The sequence below is a fragment of the Suncus etruscus genome, chromosome 5, assembly GCF_024139225.1.
Source record: "Suncus etruscus isolate mSunEtr1 chromosome 5, mSunEtr1.pri.cur, whole genome shotgun sequence".
NCBI lineage: Eukaryota > Metazoa > Chordata > Mammalia > Eulipotyphla > Soricidae > Suncus > Suncus etruscus.
Window position 1 is genome coordinate 152664161 of NC_064852.1, and position 20828 is coordinate 152684988.

Sequence of the window (20828 nt, forward strand, 5' to 3'; positions counted from 1 at the left end):
GAAACAAAAAAAACTGGTTCTAAGAAAAAAGTAAACAAGATCAATAAACCACCATCCAGCAAGACTCACAAAGGAAGAGAACCCTAATTAACTGATTCAAAATGAAAAGAGAGACATCACAACAGTTACCACAGAAATTCAAATGAAGTGCTGGAGCAATAGGATAATTGGGAGAGCACTTGTCTTTCAGGCAGATAACCTGGGTTTGATTGTAGTCCCTCCCTTTGCAGTGCCAGAAGTAATTACTGAGTGCAAAGCCAGTAGTAACCCCTGAACATCACTGGGTGTGACTTCAAAGCAAACAATATTAAAAAAAAGAAAATCAAATGATTATCAAAGATTACTTTGAATATCTTTATGCCACACAAGAAAACCTAGAAGAAATGGATACATTTTTAGACTCATAACCTCCAAGGGGTGCCTATGATGTAGGGTGATATTGGGTATTGAATTCTTGGCCTCTTGCCTGCCAGGCTGTCACCCTCCCATCAAGCCTCATCCCCAAGTAAGGGTATATTGGTGTTTTCCAGGAATAATATGGGGATGAAGCCCCAGAAATCAGGTTATCTGAGTGTTTCTGCTCTCTAGTCTGAAATGTCACTTCTTCCATCTCTTGCTTTTTACTGTAGGTTTCCCAAACATTGAATCCACAGTCTACTCTCAGAGCAGAAAGTAGCTTAATCTGGGTTTGATCACTGGCACCACATAGAATCCTCTCAGTCTTTCAAGGAGTAAACTCTGAGTGCAAAACCAGGAGTAATCCATGAGCACTGTTGGTTTTGCCCTAAAAAAAATCCCCCCAAACAAACAACAACAACAACAACAAAAATAACAACAAAAATAGCCCCAAAGCACAAAGAACCCCTTCCAGATGGAACGCTACACAGAGCATCTGCTGACAATGTGCCCACTGAGGTCTAGGGTCTATTACATGAATCAAACCATATTCAAGTGTGAGCCTTGGGCTAGGTGTTGGTATCAACTTGTTAAATCAAAAACATCACTGATTGGCCATGCTCAGTGGGGAGCTTGGGGCTTCCAATGGTGTCTCCAGCTAGTCCCAGAGAATTGTGGACCCCAGAACTACCAGGGAGAATGTGAATCCTTGAATTTCTTAAATCAGTTTCTTTTGGGGGGGGTGCTTCTAATTTGTTCTCAGGCAGCTTGAAGTCACTCTGATTATACTTGTCCAACCAGGTTGGAAGTGTTGTATAGAACCTGAGTCTGTAGTGCTGTTCAGGTCTTGAGGTACACACAGGTCACGTGGTATTTTCTGGGGGCCTGAGGGCCACATCTAGCAGTCCTGGAGGAATCGCATGATACCAGGGATGAAGCCAGTCATGGATGAAGCTAGACCTGTATCCAAACTGCTGTTCTTTCTTTTGTTGTTATTGTTTTCTTGTTAATTTTGTTTTTGGGCCATACCCTGCAAGTGCTCAGGGGTTATTCCTGGATCTGCACTCAAGGGTCATTCCTATCAGTGCTCAGGGGACCATATGGGATGCTGGAAATCAAACCCCGAATACCCCATTTGTTGTGCTAGTGCTTCAACCCCTGAACTGCCCTGGGTTTTTTGCTTTGTTTTGTGTTGTTTTGTTTTGAGGCCAATCCTTGTTTGCTTGAACCCCAGCTCTCTCATTGTCTCTCCTAACACCAGAGAGCTTGTGGTCAGGTGGAGAGCATGTCCACAGGCCAGGCTGGGGACCTGGCTCATGGAATACGTGCAGCACCCAGGGTCATCTGAAGCCACTGGGAAAGACGAGCACAGAGCCCCAGTTATGGGAACACATCCATGGTTTGGTCAAGCAGAACCAGTGGTGGCCACAAGAACAGCCCCAGCCCAGTCTGAGGAATGTGCTCTTGGCAGCAGTTAAAAGGGGCCTAGCCCCCCTTTGGCCTAACCCCCAACTAAGCCCCCAGCTTCTGGACTCAGCTGCTGGGCCAGGTGCACACTGACAGGAGACTGGGGATTCAAAGGGGCAGAGAAGTGATGGGGAAGTTTGGCTGTGTTTGTCTCCTGGCTGCTCATTTTCATGCTTTTGCAGGATGAGTTTGTGTGCAGGAAGGCTGGGCTCTGTTCCCTCCACGCCATAGTGTGGGACAGGTTTTTCAAGGACATTACAACTGGTGTGTAGGCCGTAGGACCTGGCCTCTAAAGTCTCTTACTGCAGGGATCTTCAAGCATGACTTTCCTTCTGCTTCCTGTTCTGAGAAGTCCCATAGGCTTGATGACTGAGCCTTCTAATACACAAAGTAAAGTTTCTCTCACTGTTAGAAAGTTCAGTGAGCAAGGGCCAGCTTTAGAAAGCAAGAAAAATGTCCCTTTGACAGGAAACATGCATGACACACAAAGAAACCTATCGTGCAGCACTGTTCGTATCAGAATGTGTCTATTAGTGTGTGAATATATTGGTGCATGAGCAGAAAGGCATGTGGGATGTCTGTGCATATAAAAGTATGTGACTGTATTTGTGTGTGAGTCTGTATTCTGTGTGTAATAGTGTGTATTTGTGTGTGAGTGTACTTGTACATGTATGTATTTGTGTGTAAGAATATGTGTGAGTTTATCTGTGCACGTAAGAGGGTGTGAGTAAATGTGCAGTAATGGTGTGTGAGCCTATTTGCGCTGTGTGTAAGAATGAGCATCTTCGGGCCCGGAGAGATAGCACAGCGGTGTTTGCCTTGCAAGCAGCCGATCCAGGACCAAAGGTGGTTGGTTCAAATTCCGGTGTCCCATAGGGTCCCCCGTGCCTGCCAGGAGCCATTTCTGAGCAGACAGCCAGGAGTAACCCCTGAGCACCGCCGGGTGTGGCCCAAAAAAACCAAAAAAAAAAAAAAAAAAAAAAAAGAATGAGCATCTTCAAAAGGAACTCTTACCCACTGCTGGTGGGAATACCGTCTAGTCCAACCTTTATGGAAAGCAATATGAAGATTTCTCCAAAAACTGGAAATCAAGCTCCCATATGATCCAGCTATATCACTCCTAGGAATATATCCTAGGAACACAAAAATACAATACAAAAAACCCTTCCTCACACCTATATTCATTGCAGCACTATTTACCATAGCAAGACTCTGGAAACAACCAAGATGCCCTTCAACGGACGAATGGCTAAAGAAACTGTGGTATATATACACAATGGAATATTATGCAGCTGTCAGGAGAGATGAAGTCATGAAATTTTCCTATACATGGATGTACACGGAATCTATTATGCTGAGTGAAATAAGTCAGAGAGAGAGAGAAAAATGCAGAATGGTCTCACTCATCTATGGGTTTTAAGAAAAATGAAAGACATTCTTGCAATAATAATTTTCAGACACAAAAGAGAAAAGAGCTGGAAGTTCCAGCTCACCTCAGGAAGCTCACCACAAAGAGTGATGAGTTTAGTTAGAGAAATAACTACATTTTGAACTGTCCTAATAATGAGAATGTATGAGGAAAATGGAAAGCCTGTTTAGAGTACAGGCGGGGGTCGAGTGGGGAGGAGGGAGATTTAGGACATAGGTGATGGGAATGTTGCACTGGTGATGGGTGGTGTTCTTTACATGACTAAAACCCAAACACAATCATGTATGTAATCAAGGTGTTTAAATAAAATATATAAAAAAAGAAGAATGAGCATCTCCGTATGCATATATGTGAGGGAGTGCATACATATATACTTTTGGTTGAGTGTGGAAAGGTCTAAACACCCAAGAAGTAGTGGTAGATCCTGATGATGCACCCCAACCTCCACCAGCGATGCGACGCTGTGTATATCTTCTTCACCACATTGCTCAGGATTGAAGTGGAGGCCAGTTTGGGACTGAAAACCTGTGACTAACTCTGTGCTTCAGGGTATGTATACCCAGCAGTGCTCAGGAGGACCATATGCTGTGCCAGGGATTGAACTAGGGTCAACTGTATGCAAGTATCATGCCTTACCCCCTGGACCTCTGGCCCCTCCACTCTGATTTTATTTATAGTTTGGGTCACAGTCAGTCATGCTCAGGGCTTACTCTCATCTCTGTGCTCAGGGGTCACTTCTGGCAGTACTCAGTGGACCATATGCATTGCCAGAGATTGAACCTGGGTCAGCGGCATGCAAAGACAGCACCTTATCCCTTGCATGATCTCTTTATCCCCTCCACTCTGCTTTCAACACCTCCCCTTGCTCTGTCCGTGTTCCATGTGGTGCTAATAGATGACAATGGTCCAGGATACTGCAGAAAGAGCAGATGCCTAGAGCTAGTGCATTCAATTAGCTTAGCCCTTCTTTCCTATGTTGTTGTGATGATATGGGGTGGCATATATTTGGTTGTGCATCCACCAGGGTTCCTACAGCGGTCACGGTCTTGAGCTCTGTTCTCCTTCCTTGGTGTGGGTGTGAAGTTGGCTGCAGAGCACACACAATTTGCATACATTTAGCTATTGTGTTCACACACACCAAACCACAGTGCACTGAACTCACACTCCCCACTGTGGTGACATAGAACCCAAAGATCAGAGCCAGAGCCATAATAGCCTTGCTTTTAGGCATGTGGGCATCTTCAAGGAGGGTAGAACCCCTGGTCTCACATATATTTAAAAATCATTGTCAAATGGTATTTTTATATGCTTGCTCAACGCTGAGTAATAATAACTCACTGTTTAGATAAGGCTCTTTTTTATTTTTTTGGTTTTTTGGGCCACACCCGTTTGATGCTCAGGGGTTATTCCGGGCTACACGCTCAGAAATTGCCCCTGGCTTGGGAGGGGGGGACCATATGGGACATTGGGGGATCGAACTGCGGTCCTTCCTTGGCTAGCGCTTGCAAGGCAGACACCTTACCTCTAGCGCCACCTCGCCGGCCCCTAGATAAGGCTTATTAGACATTTATTATCACATGATCTTTTCACAAACCTGGGGAGACAGATAAGAGAGAAACCAAATCTATGGCTGGACTGTAAACATGGGGGTTTTGAGATTTCCTGCTTCCTTCTCTGCATGCCCAGCAGCAAGCTGTACAGGGTGGAGGCCAGCCCTGGCTCTATCTGAAATAAGTGACCCTATGTGCAGAAATTCTGGGCACAGCAGGTAACAGAACTTCCCAGCTGTGAGGGAGGATGTCTGCAAGACCCCAAGGAGGCCCAATGCTACCTTTCCCTGTAAGAGTCATAGCAAGAGTTTTGTCCAAACTTTGGTGGTTTCTGGAAGAGCAATCTGAAACGAGATGGGGAAAATGACTCCTTTCTTCTTTTATTTTCCTTTCCCCTTTGGCTCTGCAGGGGCTTGAACACAGAATCTCACCCATGCAAGGCTATTATCCTACCACCAAGCTTCATCCCTGGTGTTGACCCTTTAGTTCTTGATTTCTCTCATGGCAAGAGGAAGTAGGAGGTGTTAGCACTTTGGGTGAGGCTGCTCCTCTGAGAACTGAGTGGATTGGGGAGCAGAGAGGGAGAAAAATTGTGTTCCTATGACGAGAACATCCTACCTGAGGTCCCCTGGGTAGGTGGGTGATGGATGGATATATGAATGGATGGATGGATGATGGATGGATGGATCTTATTCAATGAATGTTTGTTCAGGTGGAAATCTGTCGATAAGTAAATTTAAAAGTATTCATGCAGACCTATTTTGTCCATATGTATGTTTGAGTGTTCAGGGTTTACTCCTGGTTCTCTGCTTAGTAATAACTCTTGGCAGGGCTCGAGGGAACCATATGGCTGCTGGGGATGAAATGTAGGTAGGCTACATGCAAGATAAAATCATTACCCTCTGTTGTAACTCTCCAGCTCCATGTCCATTTAACATATTGTAAGATTGTGGAAAATCCTCTGGTGGAAAGTAAGGGTGGGAATAGGGGGTGAATGTTTTTATTAGGGGCACCAGAGGTGTTCTGGTTTTTGGTATTTTCGCTACACCAACTGAAGTTGTTGTTTCTTTATTAGAGGCATATTTCAGTATGGCATTCTGTAAGTTACAAGTGGGAATCACTAAAAATCAGTAGTTGGGTCCCCAGAAACAGTAGTGAAGTACCTGCCTTGTAGACATAAAAAAGTGGGTGCATTTGATCTCTGGCCTTGCCCCACATGCATGTGCCATCTGAGTTCTGTCACACCACAACAATGTTTGCACCATGTCTATGTCTGTGCAACACCTCAGGCTTGTGTAACAACAGCTAAATGGGGAGGGAAGCAATAACTTAGTTGAAAATGATTGAGAGGATCGACGAGGTGTCTGATTGTCCTGAAGCTGCCCCGCTTAATGGAGGGGTATCTTGCCTCTTACACACAGCCCACTGCCTTAAGCAGCATCCAGAAGAGATGAAAGAATGAGAAAGTATGCCTGAATAAGGAGGTCCACTGGCAGCTATACCACTCCTAGGAATATACCCTAGGAACATAAAAATACAATACAAAAACCCCTTCCTTACACCTATATTCATTGCAGCACTATTTAACATAGCAAGACTCTGGAAACAACCAAGATGCCTTTCAACAGACGAATTGCTAAAGGAACTGTGGTACATATACACAATGGAATATTATGCAGCTGTCAGAAGAGATGAAGTCATGAAATTTTCCTATACATGGATGTACACGGAATCTATTATGCTGAGTGAAATAAGTCAGAGAGAGAGAGAAAAACGCAGAATGGTCTCACTCATCTATGGGTTTTAAGAAAAATGAAAGACATTCTTGCAATAATAATTTTCAGACACAAAAGAGAAAAGAGCTGGAAGTTCCAGCTCACCACAAAGAGTGATGAGTTTAGTTAGAGAAATAACTACATTTTGAACTGTCCTAATAATGAGAATGCATGAGGGAAATGGAGAGCCTGTTTAGAGTACAGGCGGGGGTCGGGTGGGGAGGAGGGAGACTTGGGACATTGGTGATGGGAATGTTACACTGGTGATGGGTGGTGTTCTTTACATGACTGAAACCCAAACTCAATCATGTATGTATCAAGGTGTTTAAATAAAATAAAAAAACAAAAACAAACAAACAAAAAGGAGGTCTACTGGCTGGCATTGGGGAGAGAGGACAGTTAAAGGTCAGGGGGACTATGCCAGTGGCCCTGGTGGATAGCTGTAGAGAGGAAGTACTGGTGGACCCTGACCTTGATAGTCTTACTCAGACTTGCTGAAAGTCTGTTGATAAGAAGCAGGTAGGGACAAGAGGTGACAGAAAGCTACTAAGAGACTAGTTTAATGGTCCAGCAGAGAAATAGGGGGCAGGAAGCTGAAGCAGGGGGAATCAGAGGATAGGGAGCAGTGGCTGGGTTCTGTGTGTGGTTTGAAATTACAGTCCAGAGCATACTGAATGGATTTAAGGCAGCAGATTTGAAAGGGCCACTGAAGGGGAAATTTAGGGATGGGACTCATCAGGAATAAGGTTGGGGACAAATGAATTTTGAGAGGCTATTAGTCCACAGAGGGTAGTGGGGCACCTTTTCAAGGGGGTGACTATGGTTCTAAAGTTACTTCAGTGGGGGACTATTGACCTGTTTTAGGAATCTTTGTAAGTCAGTTGTATCAAATGAACAAAGCTATTATAAAAATAGGAAGTTATATAAATGCACAAAATGTGCTAATTATACTAAAATTAGGGACCAGAGTGATAGCACAACAGGTACAACATCTGCCTTGCACATCATGGCTGACCTGGGTTCAGTTCCTGGCATCCCAGATAGTTCCCTGAGCCCGCCAGGAGTGATTTCTGAGTTCAGAGCCAAGAGACTCTGGAGCACTGCTGGGTCTGGCCCGCAAACAAACTAACAAACAAAAATTAAAAAATGATGCTAAAACTAAAGTGATACATATACACACATGCATATTATATATTTGTTGCTCTTTTTTGGCCACCCCCAGAAATGGTTGGGAGCTGCATCTTGGCTTAGTTTTTGGGGGAGGTCACTTCTTGCAGTGCTCAGGGCCAAACAAAGCCTGAACTCTGACCCTATAAGCCATCTTCCCAGTCCCCCAAGTCATTAGTAGTTTAGAATTGATCACTTCCTTGTGTTGCTGTTGTCTGTGATGATGATTCGTCTTTGGAATCTGTTCAGTGTGTGAATAGTCATGAGTTCTTACCCCTTCCTGGCTCTCTCAGACCTACAGGTTCGAAACCACATACATATGGTTAGCTGTGATTCAAGGTCCTTCCAGTGATAGTGGAACTTTAACATTCCAAATAGCCTTGGAGAGTACTGGACAGGATGCCAGCCCTTGGCTTGGCATTGTCTTTTTTAATCCTCACCACCTCCCCTACCCAAAGTGGCTGTTTTATCTACACTGTTTAGGGGGGGAGTGAAAACTCAAGAGATTATGGGCTATGCCTAGAGTTACAGTGAGGGGCAGAAAGAAATCTGGATGGTGTTCTAATCAGGGAGTGTTTTATAGCACATTAAAAATGATTCTGCTGGATGAAAGATTGATTTATCTTTTGGGGGGTGGCTTTTCCCTTCACTCATCCCCTCTTCTTTTGTCCCTGGGTCACATTTCCATCTTTCAGCCAAGTCTTTGGGGTTCCAGTCCCACGGTCTCTTGCATGCCCCCAAGCCTGGGTGCTGGCCCAGCCCTTCTGCTAGGAGGAGAGGACTGTGTTTGGAAATGTGTCCCACTTAAAGAGAGATGAGGACAGTTTGAAAGGACTCATAACAACCTGGGACAATTAGCATGTCAAGAGCAGTGCGTTGAACACACTGCTGAGTAATTTGGGCCTGTGTGAACAGACAATGGAAATATTTTCAACTCTACTTTGGAGAGGGTGTACGCACATGCAGGCGGGCCAAGCAACATGAAGATTTTGTTTAAAATAAGAATTAAGGGCTAATCTAATTGTTCAATGAACTGAGCATAGGCAGGCAGCCCTGGTTGAATCCTTGGCACTTCATTTTCCCCCCAAAGGGAGTATTCCCTGGTACTGAGTAGGGAAAGCCCTCAAGCACCACATATGCTCTACCCATTGAACTGACCCTTAATATCATTCACATAGTAGGGCATCATATAAGGTGTCCCAAGCACTACAAAGAGTGATCCCTGAGTACAGAGCCATGAGTAAGTCCTGAGCTCTACCAGGTATAGTTAACCCTCCTTCACCAATAAATAAATAAATAAATAAACAAACCACACACAAATAAATTACCCAAACCTTAAAAACAAAACTACCTCCACCACCACCACCACATTTCAAAACAACATCAATTATCACCAAAATAAACAGGCATGAAGTGAGCAACCAGTTACTGCAGTAATTTATATTTTATTGGAATATCAGAATATGGAGCTGGAGGCTAATGCCATGGGGAAGGATTTTGTTTCCATCCTGGATCCATCCTGGAACCCTAGAGTTCGAGCCCCACTAAGAATCATCCCAGAGCCAGGAGCAAGCCCTGAGCACAGTTAAATGTTGAGACAGTCAGAATGAACTGATTTCCACCAGTGAACTTCAGCATATGGGTTACTCTTTAGAGATGAGAAAATAGGGATTGAGAGAGGCCCCAGCTGCCAGAGGTCCCACATTTGGGGACATTCTTTAGGCTGGCACCTTCGTGAGAGTTTGCTGCTCCCTGCAGGGGGCCTCTTTGCCAAGACCTGGCCCAGGTGCACTGGAAATCGGTTCTTTTACTATTATAGCAATTCTACGTGGTTATCTCCTTCCCTCTTGTCTGGAGGCTGGCCCTGTCCCTCAGGGTGGACAGACTCAGAGAGAATGCTAAGATTGCTCTGAGGACCTCGGGTGACTTCGAGTAGAAAGGCAACCTTGCCTTTCTAGCAGGACTGGCTAGATTCACTTTTTAGGGGTGGCTGGAGCCTCCCAGGTGGGACTCAGGAGGCCTTGGGATGGGGGAGTTCTTAGCCACCATGGCTAAAGTGTCAGTGTCAGGATCTGAGGACAGGCACTGTTTGGGGTCTGTGAGGCTGGGGAGAGCCAGGCCACTCTGGGAGCTCTAGGGAGGTCTCCAGGGCTGTACTGGTGACGCTCATTGCTCAGGGGACTGTAAGATGGCAGGATCCAACCTGGGCTGGGCATACTGGGCTGGTGGTGGCCTCCCTGCTGCACTATCTCTTGGACCCTCACACTGAATTCATCTTTTATAAAAGTACTCTTTTATTTAAACACCATGGTTTACAAAGTTGCTCCTAATACTGTTGTTTCTAGCCTTCAATATTCCTACACCAGTCTCACCACTAGACCTTTTTTCCACCTTTGTCTTCAGTTTCCCACCTGCCTCTGGTAGGCCCAAAATAATTTGCTTTATATAGCTTGTTACAAATAAATGGTGATAGAATTATGTGAAGAAAGTAAAAGGAGCATTGTGTAAATTGTTTTATCTCACCACGGGGCCATTAAATTATTATTTGGAAGTGTACCAAGCTGTGTGTTGACCCGCCTAATGACATAGAAACACAGCACTCATTAGACTCCAGAAACACACAAGAAAGGGACCAGGTTAGATGTATTTCCTGATAAAAGCACACAGTGCATCATTGAAATAGTCTAGTAACTGCACGAATATGATGTGAATATGATTCAGTTACCAGTTTCCAGAAAAAAAAAAATCAGGTATCTAGAATATGTTACATGACACCAGCCAATGGTATGAACTAAAGTCTAGATGTGGGGAAATTGGAAGAATCAGTCAATGAATATATGAAATGAACAGAATGAAAAACTGAAAGGGGTTGGAGAGATAGTACAGAGGGGAAGGCTCTTCCTTGTAGATAGCCAACCTGAGTTTGATTCCTAGTGCCCCATCTGGTCCCCCCCCCAAACCACCAGGAGTGATATCTGAGCACAGAGTCAGGAGTAACGCCTGAGCGTTGCTGGATGTGGCCCCCCAAAAAGTGTGAGGAAGGGAGATCCCTCTAGATGAACAGAGAATTGAAATTCCCATCAATAAATGAAATATTCAAGCCTAGCCTATATCTTGATTAAACCAACTTTCTGAGAAAATTGGGGAAGTCTGAATGCTTTCTAATTGGAGAATGGTGTGATGGAATTACTACCTCTTTTTAGGCACTATTAAGATGTTGTAGTTCTAGTTCTCGAAAGAGCCTTGATCTGAGACAATACATAGTGAAAGATTTTAGGATTTAATTATGTCTTATCTGGGATTTGTTTTAAAACAATTCAGAAAGATGGGTGAGAGAGAGAGAGTATGAATAAATACTGATTGTGAGTCATAATCACTGCAATTTGTAAGTGCTTTATTTAATTTTTGAAAATTTCAGCAATAAAACATGTAGTGGTAGATCACTTACTTTGCATATGTGAGACCCTGATTTTATCCCTGGCACCACACCCTTACATACTACTATATTAATAATAATAGTCTTTAACTTGAAGGAGGAAACAGCACTATTTACAAATTAGTTTGGTAGAAGTAAAGATGAAATGGCCTAGAAAGTGGGGCTAATGATACTGGTGAAATATGCCCATCAAGGATTTGAATAAAATCTTTTCATGAGGGACCTGAGCGATAGCACAGTGGGAAGGGCACTTGCCTTGCACATGTCTAGCCTTGGTTCATCTCCAGCATCCCATATAGCCTCTCAACCCCCTCCAGGATTGATCCCTGAGTAAGGAGCAGGAGTAACCCCTAAGTGTGTCTGGTGTGGTCCCCAAAAACAACCACCAAAATGTTTTCATGAAATGGATCATTGGGGAGGAAAATGAACAATCCATATAATATATTTATAACTTTATATATGAATTTTAAGCAAAGATAATAAATTTATAAGTAAATATGGAAGTAGTTTATCTTCATGGCCTAAAGGTTTCATGTTCTAGTTTTTGGAATCGCCTTGAAAAGCTCAATTGCTTCATTTTTTGTTATGGTAATTTGGTATTGCATAATTCTCAGAGTGACTTTACTTAGGCATAGTTAACATAAGTAATTATGTATTTTAAGTCAAGTATTTAGTATGTCGACTAGGCATGTTTGCATGCTGTCACAAAACTGTGGCAACCATAATTTTAATGGCCTCAGAACACAGTGGGAACAGCCTGGGGATAACCAGACATTGGATTGCGTCTTGTACCTACACAATATTTGTATTTTATAAGTAATGTTCAGATCAGTCATTTTATATAAAAGCAATTTGTTTTAATTTTATTTTTTCCTTTTTTGTGGGGGCACCATACATACTGTGCTCAGAGGTTACTCCTGGCTCTACTCTCAGGGATCACTCCCAGCTGGCTTAGGGGACCATATGGGATGGCCAGGATCAAACCAGAGTCTACCACATGCATGGCAAGCACTTCTTGCTGTACTAGCTCTCTGTCCCCAAATGTTATTTTCTTATAATTGAATCCCTAAAGTGTAGTTACATTTTAAAATTCTTAATACATGTCACTTTGTTGTTTGACATTGTTTTTTTTTTAATATCTTTATTTAAACACCTTGCTTACAGACATGATTGTGGTTGGGTTTCAGTCATGTAAAGAACACCCCCCTTCACCAGTGCAACATTCCCATCACCAATGTCCCTAATCTTCCTCCTCCCCACCACACCCCTGCCTGTGCTCTAGGCAGGCTTTTTACTTCCCTATTCATTCACATGGTTATGGTAGTTCTCAATGTAGTTATTTCTCTAACTGCACTCACCACTCTTTGTAGTGAGCTTCATGTAGTGGGCTGGAACTTGACATTGTTTTCTTTCAGAGAGACAGTTTAGGATTAAGGCTAAGACACTGGCCTTGCATGTGGCTGACCCCAGTTAAGATCTCTGTGGCATGTGTTGTCCAATTGAATTCTTCTTTTTTCTTTCTTTGTTTGTTTGTTTGTTTGTTTCTTTCTTTCTTTCTTCTTTTTTTCTTTCCTTTCTTTTCTTTCTTCCTTCTTCCTTTCCTCTTTTTTCTTTCTTTCTTTCTTTCTTTCTTTCTTTCTTTCTTTCTTTCTTTCTTTCTTTCTTTCTTTCTTTTCTTTCTTTCTTTCTTTCTTTCTTCTTCTTTCTTTCTTTCTTTCTTTCTTTCTTTCTTTCTTCTTTCTTTCTTTTCTTCTTTCTTTCCTCTTTCTTTCTTCTTTCTTTCTTTCTTTCTTTCTTTCTTTCTTTCTTTCTTTCTTTCTTTCTTTCTTCTTTCTTTCTTTCTTTCTTTCTTTCTTTCTTTCTTTCTTTCTTTCTTTCTTTCTTTCTTTCTTTTCCTTTCTTTCTTTCTTTTCTTTCTTTCTTTCTTTCTCTTCTTTCTTTCTTTCTTTCTTTCTTCTTTCTTTCTTTTCATTCTTTCTTTCTTTCTTTTCTTTCTTCTTTCTTCTTTCTCCTCTCTTTTCTTTCTTTCTTCCTTTCTGCCTTTCTTTTTCTTTCTTTTCTTCCTTCTTTCTTTCCTTTCTTTTTCTTCCTTCCTTTTTCTTTCTTTCTTTCTTTCTTTCTTTTTTTTTCTTCCTTCCTTTCTTTCTTTCTTTCTTTCTTTTCTTTCTTTTTTCTTCTGTCTTTCTCTCTCCTTTCTTTTTTCTTTCATTCTTTCATTCCTTCCTTCTTCCTTCTTTCTTTCTTCATATTTCTTTCTTTTTTCCTTTCTCTTTCTTTCTTTTTTCCTTTCTCTCTTTTTTCTCTCTTCCTTTCTTCCTTTCTCCTTTCTTCCTTTCTCCCCTTTCTTTCTTTCTTTTCTTTCTTTCTTTCTTTCTTTCTTTTTTCTTTCTTTCTTTCTTTCTTTCTTTCTTTCTTTCTTTCTTTCTTTCTTTCTTTCTTTCTTTCTTTCTTTTCTTTCTTTTTTCTTCTGTCTTTCTCTCTCCTTTCTTTTTTCTTTCATTCTTTCATTCCTTCCTTCTTCCTTCTTTCTTTCTTCATATTTCTTTCTTTTTTCCTTTCTCTTTCTTTCTTTTTTCCTTTCTCTCTTTTTTCTCTCTTCCTTTCTTCCTTTCTCCTTTCTTCCTTTCTCCCCTTTCTTTCTTTCTTTCTTTCTTTTCTTTCTTTCTTTCTTTCTTCTTTCTTTCTTTCTTTCTTTCTTTCTTTCTTTCTTTCTTTCTTTCTTTCTTTCTTTCTTTCTTTCTTTCTTTCTTTCTTTCTTTCTTTCTTTTCTTTCTTTCTTTTTCTTTTCTTTTTCTCTTTCCTTCTTTCCCTCTATCCCTACCTGTCCTTTAAAGAGGCATTCTAATTCTCTCTCACACTATCATTGTTATGGTAGTTGTCAATGCAGATATTTCTCTCACTGCTTTCACCACTCTTTGTGGTAAGCTTCACATGGGCTGGTCCTTATAGTCCTCATCTCTGTTGTCTCTGGGTATCATTACCATGTTGTGTTTTTTATATCCCACAGATGATTACTTAAGCAATCATTCCTGTGCCAAGCTCAAGAAGATGTGGTGATAAAAATGGAAACATGCTCTTTGTTTGTGTGGAGCTTAAGTTTATAAGAGAAAGAATTATTTCATAAGTTTATAGTGAGACAGAACTAATTCTGGTTAGCTTCTTTTATTCTTAGGTTAGGGTTATGGTTTATGAATTAGGGTTAGGGTTAGGGTTAGTATTAGAGTTAGGGTTAGGTTTAGGCTTAGGTTTAGAGTTATGATTAGATTAGGGCTAGTGTAAGTAGTATTGTGAGGTTTAAGGTTAGGGTAGGCTAAGTAATGTTAGGGTTAGCATAGGGTTAGGGTTAGGTAGAGGTAAGTTTAGGGTTTATTTTATTTATTTTTTATTTTTTAATCACAATGTTTACAAATTTTTCATACTGGAGTTTCAGTCATGTAGTGTACACCGCCCTTTATCCGTACTTCTTGGTTTACTTCTTGGCACTAAGAAAGGCACTAAGAAAGCACATCAGAAGGAAGTCTCTCATGCTGGGCATTAGAAAAAGTTCTGGTGAGAAAGTGACTACAAAATCGAGTCCGGAGTGTTGTCACACACTTGTCAAATCACCTTTTTCTTTTTCCTTCCAGCTTTTCATACACAAACCCTGATACTCAGGTGATTTATCTTAAACTCTGGCTAATAAAAGTGTCAAGGAAAGAAACAGTGTTAGAAACTTAACTGTGTCAATATGTTTCAAGAGGCTGCTCAAAACCCCCTGGCCAAAATTCACTCTCTACTGTGATTCTGTCTGGTCTCTTGTGCTCCTCTCCTTGCTGCCAACCTGTTCATTCCAGGGTTGGCATCAACCTCTGGGAAACCAACCAACTAGTGAGCCCCAGAATTATCTACACAGTTAGTTTGGCACCCAAACTGGGACATGAAAACTTCAAAACAATGAGTGGAGTAACAAATTTCTTGGAGTACTGAATAATGAAACTGGTATCACCATGTTGGCCTACTCTTGCTGTACTCAATGTGCTATATCTCCTTCTGAAATATTAGCTTGCATAACCCTTCTTTTGAGTTGCCTCATGTTGAGCTGGAGTATTTAACAACATTTTTCTTTTTTTGTGGGGGGGGGCATACCCGGTGATGCTTAGGGGTTATTCCTGGCTATGCACTCAGAAATCACTCCTGGCTTGGGGGATCATATGGGATACCTGGGATCGAACCAAGGTCCATCCTAGATCAGCCGCATGCAAGGCAAACACCCCACCACTGTGCTATCGCTTCGGACCTTACCAACATTTTTCAAGATGAACTAAACATGGCATATCTGTTAAAAATTCTCCCATGCGGGGCCGGCGAGGTGGCGCTAGAGGTAAGGTGTCTGCCTTGCAAGCACTAGCCAAGGAAGGACCAAGGTTCGAACCCCGGCGTCCCATATGGTCCCCCCAAGCCAGGGGCAATTTCTGAGCACTTAGCCAGGAGTAACCCCTGAGCATCAAACGGGTGTGGTCCAAAAACAAAAAAAACCTCTAGTTGTTGCACTGGTGATGGGTGGTGTTCTTTACATGACTGAAACCCAAACACAATCATGTATGTAATCAAGGTGTTTAAATTAAAAAAAAAATCCAAAAAAAAAAATTCTCCCATGCACATGCCTCAGGAAGGAAAGAGTGCTTTCACAGTAGTGAAGCACTGAAGTGACTTACTCAAAAGATTTTCCCAAGTCTGGTACTGGACCTGGTAGGATAAGCAAAATTGCATTAATAACATCTGACAAATGTGTGCAGGATACAGTAGTGAAGAATTCTCACTCAAAAGACTGTTTCCAGGGTCAGTATAGGACTCAGTGGATGAGCAATGCAGAGACAGAAAAGCCAGTGCTGGCAATTCAAGTCTTAGGTACTATTAAAAGGTTCAATGTTCAAAATGGCTATGAATTAATTAACAGAAATTACACAAAGCAGGGAGTTTCTGTTTACCAGACAGCCATTAAGAGAAACAACCCCCCAGGAAGTTATTGCATAGAGTTGGAGATGGAGAAATTGTGGAGTTTGATATTGGTAAAGGTGAAGAAGCTGCTAATGTATTTAGACCAGTGCAAGGCAGCCACTGTAGGTTCTACCTATTCAATCTTCAGACTCACCCAACTGAGGCTCCCTCATAAGGGACTGACTGAATCGGGCAGTGAAGAGGAGCAAGCTGAAGACTCTGAGCCATGCCCCAGATGCTGATGCCTACTGCCCTTCTTCAGAAAGCACTTTGTGGGAGGCCTCTCAACCTTAGCTGCAGCCTATCAAGGACCCTGATCAACTGTGTATGCGTAGATGTGTGTATTTTTGTCCATGTTGTAAGCAAAGCCTTTTCTCTATCCCTCTAGTATCTTCCTTTTGGGCCTTGAAGAATTCCTCTCCTGTATCTTTTCAGAGTCGTGCTATGAGAGACAGTCACCACTTGCAAACAAGCTGATCACATGAAGTGACTTTTTTTGGGGGGGTGGCCACACCCGGTGATGCTCAGGGGTTATTCCTGGCTATGTGCTCAGAAGTTGCTCCTGGCTTGGGGGACCATATGGGACGCCATGGGACAGAACCGCAGTCCGCCCAACGCTAGTGTAGGCAAGGCAGGCACCTTACCTCTAGCGCCACCGCCCGGCCCATGAAGTGACTTTTTATAGTGTATGATGATTCAGACCAGCACCCACAGGAGATCATCATCCCCCTGACTACTCTTCACCAACAGATTACTTCATCAGCTGATCACTATTCAATAATTTCCCATTCCAAGAGTCTTTTTAACAAAGGAATTGTTGTCATACCGCTGTAAGATCACTTATTTTATTTTTTGGGCTACACCCAATGGTGCTCAGGGGTTACTCCTGGCTCTGTGCTCAGAAATTGTTCCTGGAAGGTTTGGGGTACCATATGGGATGCTGGGAATTGGATCCTCATTGACTGCATGCAAGGCAAATGCTCTACATGCTGTGCTATTGCTCCAGTCCCTAAAATCACTTTTTCATTTTTCCTTTCACCTTTTCTGAGTTGATTAGTACAAGTACCCTTAATTACATCAACCTTGACCCCCCAGGTAATTTACGTTAAACTCCAACTAAGAAAGTGGCAGGAAAAGCAGCAGAGATCTCGAAGTTTGGGTGGCTCAGTAAATTCCAGGAGGATGCTCAACACCTCCTGGCCAAAATGTACTTTCTCTGATGGTTTCTTATATGTCATTCCTTATTGGTGATCTGTAAATTTCAGGGTCAGCACGGACATGAACACTGCGAATATCCTTAACTGCAGTTGGCAGATATCAACTTCCAGGAAACCAGCCAATCAGCAAGACCCCAGATTACCCCAGAATTACCCTCACACCTGAGGATGAAGAGGATTCAGCCCTCTGAGTAAACAGGTGTTGGGGACAGATAAACCATATATGCAAAGGCCTGGAGACTGGCTAGAGCTTGAGGTATATAACTAAAGGCAGGATGGTATGGCTGAAATCTAGTCAAGGAATAGGCTGGTGAGGTGGGCAGAGTCCTGCTTCCTCAACACCCCTCCCCCAATTGTGTGGAGGGGTTTGGATTCAGTGCAGATGGAAGAGAGAGGCTGGTCAAGACTGATTTAGTTTGGTCCTAACTTCATGTTATTCTAGCTTCATCATTGTGGGCTAACAAGTTCCTCTCCCTCAGTTTCCTTTTCTGTAATACAGAATATTGAGTACGGAGTAGTACAGAGTCCCCGTGAAAATTTTTTATAGGGTGCCTGGAACATGGACAGTCATTAATACCATGGGTGGGAAAGTAACAGAGCCCCACTTCGCACATTGTCAGGGCTGTTTGCATGCCCAGGTGGGGTCTCAGTCCAGGAGGGTGCACAGTGAGGGAAAGCAAGGAATAGTGGAGAAGAGGGATGAGAGAGCAGGGATGGGGCAGGGCAGTGGGAGGGCCCAGGATGGCATGGGGGTGGGGGGTCTCAGGGATGCAAATTTCCCAAGAGTGAGCTCACAGTTGGGAAAGATGAGCTACATTTAGGGTCAAGCTGATAGAGCCCAGAAGAGCCATTTGAGTGAGACCTAGAGTTTTAGGAGACATTAGAATATAGGTTGGGGAAGAGGTCATTCAGAGATGGGGGGATGATCAGAGAAAAGTAAGGATGCACAGTGACATGGTGGTGGAATTGATGCTGCAACAGATGTCTACGACCCAACTCTGGAGAACTTTGTAAATCATGGAGCCTTAAAATAAAAAATAATGGAGGCCGGTGAGGTGGCGCTAGAGGTCAGGTGTCTGCCTTGCAAGCACTAGCCAAGGAAGGACTGCGATTCGATTCCCCGGCATCCCATATGGTCCCCCCAAGCCAGGGGCAATTTCTGAGTGCTTAGCCAGGAGTAACCCCTGAGCATCAAACGGGTGTGGCCCCAAAAACCAAAAAAAAAAAAATAATGAAGAAGTGAGGGTGCAGAGCCTGGGCAGGGGGTGCCCAGGACAGTTAGAGGTCATGCTGGAGAGAATAAACCACAGGATCAGGGAGAGAGAGAATGTGTTGAGGGGGGAGGAGAGAAGAGAGAGAGAGAGAAGAGAGAGAAGAGAAAGAGAAAGGAGAGAGAAAAGAGAGGAAAGAGAGAGTGAGAGAGAGGAGAGAGACAGAATGTTAGAGTTCCTGGAAGTGGAGGGAGGGTGTAGGGTGTTTCAAGAACCAGGGCTAGGTGGAAAGCTATTGGAATCTTCCAGCCCCAACCCAGATTCTTTCCTGGAGGGGTGGAAATCAGGTTCTTCTGAGCATTGTTGGGCCTATAGAATGGAGAGGTAGATAGAGAGTGCATGAGAAGGCCTGGGCCAAGCCTCCTCCTTGCTCTTTCCTTTCTGTCCACCCAGCTTGCCTTTTTGGGAGTTCCAGCTGGCTCACATTTCCTTTGACCAGCAAATGCTTTCTGACAACTGAGAGGCCCTCAGAGCTGCATTGCCCTGCCCAGCTGCCTCCTTGCAGTCTCTAGAGAGCCAGGCTGGATAGAGAAGCCAGGAGGGAGCAGGTGGGCACCCCCTTCCTCAGCCCAGCAGTGCCCACCTGTACCCTCTGAGCTACCTGGAATGGAATTTGGGGCACAGGCCTCCTGCTGGGCCTGTAAGCCAGACCGGTAGGAGGTGCAGGGCCAGTGCCTACCAACTGTTCTCTGCTGACTACCCATCTCCAAGCAGTCTGTCTAGCCCTGGAGGAAGGCCCTGTGAATGTGGGGTTGCAGGAGAGGGCAGAGGAAAGAATGTTCAGAGGGCACTAAAGATGGCGCTGGGATGGGCCCGGAGACATAGCACAGTGGCGTTTGCCTTGCAAAGCAGCCGATCCAGGACCAAAGGTGGTTGGTTCGAATCCCGGTGTCCCATATGGTCCCCCGTGCCTGCCAGGAGCTATTTCTGAGCAGAAAGCAAGGAGTCACCCCTGAGCACCGCCAGGTGTGGCCCCAAAACAAACAAACAAACAAACAAACAAAAAACCAGAATTCCAGTTATCAAGGGAGTCTTAAACTCTGGGTTAAAAAGGAATTTAGAACTGTGGTTTATAAGGTGTAGTAGACCTGAGGTATATAAAGGGACACTAGAACAGAGGGATATAAAGGGAGCCTAGAATTCTTGTCTATAAAGGGCAGCTTGATGTCTGGTGTATAAAGTGAGACTAGAATGCTGATACATAAGGTGAGACTAGAACACTGGGATATAAAGGGAGACTAGAAATCTGGTACATGAAGAACTCATGCACATAAAAGGACATTAAAACTGTGGTATTTAAAGAATTGTGGATGTAAATGTAGACTAGATATCTGGGATATAAAGGGACATGAACTGTGGTATACAAAGGGAGACTAGAACTGTTGTACTATCTCTTTAAGAGACACTAGATCTCTAGCATATAAAGCAGGGGTCTCAAACTTGTGGCCCACAGGCCGTTTGCAGCCCTCCATACAACATTTTGTGGCCTGCGGCTGACCTTCAAATATCGCAGTATTCACGATTATTCGCTTACCGAATAATTGCAATAAAAATCGCATTAGTAAGAAAAAAATCGCAAAACTCTCAGCAAGATGGGAATGGAAGGAACCTTTCTCAATATAGTTAAGGCCATCTACCACAAGCCAGTGGCAAATATTATCCTCAATGGAGAAAAACTAAAAGCCTTCCCTCTAAATTCTGGCACAAGACAAGGCTGTCCTCTCTCACCACTCCTATTCAACATAGCACTGGAAGTACTTACTATAGCGATTAGGCAAGAAAAAGATATCAAGGGAATCCAGATAGGAAAGGAAGAAGTCAAGCTCTCACTGTTTTCAGATGACATGATACTCTACTTAGAAAACCCTAAAGACTCTACCAAAAAGCTTCTAGAAGCAATAGACTCATATAGCAAGGTGGCAGGCTACAAAATTAACACACAAAAATCAATGGCCTTTCTATACACCAATAGTAATAAGGATGAAATGGACATTAAGAAAACAACCCCATTCACAAAAGTGCCACACAAACTCAAATATCTTGGAATCAACTTGACTAAAAATGTGAAGGACCTATACAAAGAAAACTATAAAACTCTGCTCCAAGAAATAAGAGAGGACACATGGAAATGGAAACGCATACC